This window comes from Geotrypetes seraphini, chromosome 1 (genome assembly GCF_902459505.1).
Source record: "Geotrypetes seraphini chromosome 1, aGeoSer1.1, whole genome shotgun sequence".
Taxonomy (NCBI): Eukaryota; Metazoa; Chordata; class Amphibia; order Gymnophiona; family Dermophiidae; genus Geotrypetes; species Geotrypetes seraphini.
In genome coordinates this window covers 50,840,511-50,843,076 of record NC_047084.1, presented here as the reverse complement: position 1 = coordinate 50,843,076, position 2,566 = coordinate 50,840,511, and positions in this window count along the sequence as shown.

Genomic DNA, 2,566 nt, shown 5'->3' with positions numbered 1-2,566 from the left:
ATACTCTTAAGTCAGGGGTAGGGAACTCCGGTCCTCGAGAGCTGTATTCCAGTCGGGTTTTCAGAATTGCCCCAATTAATATGCATGAGATCTATTTGCATGCACTGCTTTCAATGCATATTCATTGGGGAAATCCTGAAAACCCGACTGGAATACGGCTCTTGAGGACCGGAGTTCCCTACCCCTGCTCTAAGTGTTCAATCCCCTCTCGCAATCCAAGAGTTGCAGAAATCCAAACACTTTTTTCTGAACACATGCTCTTCTACCCTAGAGAGAGAAAGTCCCCTGCAGTTTCAATTTCTGCAAACAATCCGTGCAGAAGTCCATTCATCTGGCCTCCTGTCAATACCTCAGATTTCGGGTGGGAAATCTTCATTATCAATACAGAGTGCTCTCTTTCGGCCTGGCCTCGTCACCCTGAGTCTTCACCAAGTGCCTGGTCGTGATGGCCGCTGCGCTCAGGAACCATGGTCTTCAGGTGTTTCCCTACCTGGACGACTGGCTCATTAAGGATTCCACGTCTCAGGGAGTCGTCCTAACGACCCAGCGGACTATCTGGTTCCTGCAGAGTCTGGGATTCGAGATCAACTTTCCAAAATCCCATCTCCAGTCTTCTCAGACTCTCCCATTCATCGGAGCTGTTCTGGATACTGTCCAACTCAGAGCGTTCCTTCCTCAACAACGTCTGGGGGCTCCATCTTTGTCAATCGGTCTCCTCTCGCCGTCCATCTCGGCGAGACACATGATGGTTCTTCTGGGACACATGGCTTCTACAGTACATGTGACTCTTTTTGCCAGACTTCGCCTCAGAATTCCTCAATGGACCCTAGCATCTCAATGGACACAGGTTTCCGACCCTCTGACTCGACACATCCAGGTCACTCCTGCTCTGACACAGTCTCTTCGCTAGCAGATGCTCTCTTCCAATCTATCCAGAGGCTTACTTTTTCACACGCCCCCCCATCAGAAGGTTCTCACGACCGATTCTTCAACTTACGCTTGGGGGGCTCATCTAGATGGTCTCCGTACTCAAGGCTATTGGACCAGTGCAGATCGTCAGTGTCGCATCAATCTCCTGGAACTCGGGGTGATTTTCAATGCTCTCAATGCTTTTCAGCATCTGCTTCACGACCGTGTAGTCCTCATTCGTACGGACAATCAAGTCGCAATGTATTATGTCAACAAACAAGAAGGGACGGGATCTGCCTCCCTCTGTCAGGAAGCTCTGAAAGTTTGGGATTGGGCAATTCGCCACAACACCTTCCTCAAAGCTGTCTACATTCAGGGGGCGGACAATGCCTTAGACAACTTGAGTCGTCTTCTACAGCCTCACGAATGGTCTCTCCATTCCACGCCCCTTCATCACATCTTTTCTCAGTGGGAAACGCCTCAGATAGATCTCTTTGCAGCCCCCCACAACTTCAAGCTACCTCAGTTCTGCTCCAGGATCTACACTCCTCATCGCCTCGAGGCAGATGCTTTTCTTCTGGACTGGACGAATCTCTTTCTATATGCGTTTCCTCCGTTTCCTCTCATTCAAAAGACGCTGGTCAAGCTGAAGTCCAACCATTCCACCATGATTCTGGTTGCTCCTCGGTGGCCCAGGCAACCCTGGTACTCCTACTTCAACTCAGCAGCAGGGAGCCGTACCTTCTACCAGTTTTTCCCTCTCTGCTTACGCAGCATCAGGGATCTCTGCTTCATCCCAACCTGCAGTCTCTACACCTGACAGCTTGGTTCCTCTCAACATAGCTCCTCTCCAGTTTTCTCAATCTGTAAGGGATTTTTTGGAAGCTTCACGGAAGCTTACTACTAGACAATGCTATCACCAAAAATGGACTAGATTTTCTACTTGGTGTTTTTCTCATCATAAGGAGCCTCAACATTCCTCCTTATCTTCAGTTTTGGACTATCTGTTGCACCTTTCTCATTCTGGTCTCAAGTCTACATTGATCCAAGTCCATCTTAGTGCAATTGCTGCTTTCCATCAGCCTACTGAAGGGAAACCTCTCTCTGCTCATCCTGTGGTTTACAGATTCATGAAAGGCCTTTTCAATGTCAATCCTCCTCTCAAACCGCCTCCAGTGGTTTGGGACCTCAATATTGTTCTTACTCAATTCATGAAACCTCCATTTGAACCAATGGACAAGGCTCCTCTGAAATATCTCACTTGGAAAGTGGTGTTTCTAATTGGCCTCACTTCTGCTCAACGAGTCAGTGAGCTTCAAGCGTTGGTTGCGGATCCTCCTTTTACAGTGTTCCATCATGACAAGGTGGTTCTTCGCACTCATCCGAAATTCCTTCCTAAAGTAGTCTCGGAGTTTCATCTCAACCAATCCATTGTTCTTTCAGTGTTTTTTCCAAAGCCTCATTCTCATCTGGAGAATCAGCTCTTCATACTCTGGACTGTAAACGTGTTTTGGCTTTCTATTTGGAACGCACCAAACCACACAGAACTGCTCCTCAACTTTTTGTCTCCTTTGATCTGAACAAGTTGGGACGTCCTATCTCTAAGCGTACCATCTCCAATTGGATGACGGCTTGTATCTCATTCTGCTATGCCCAG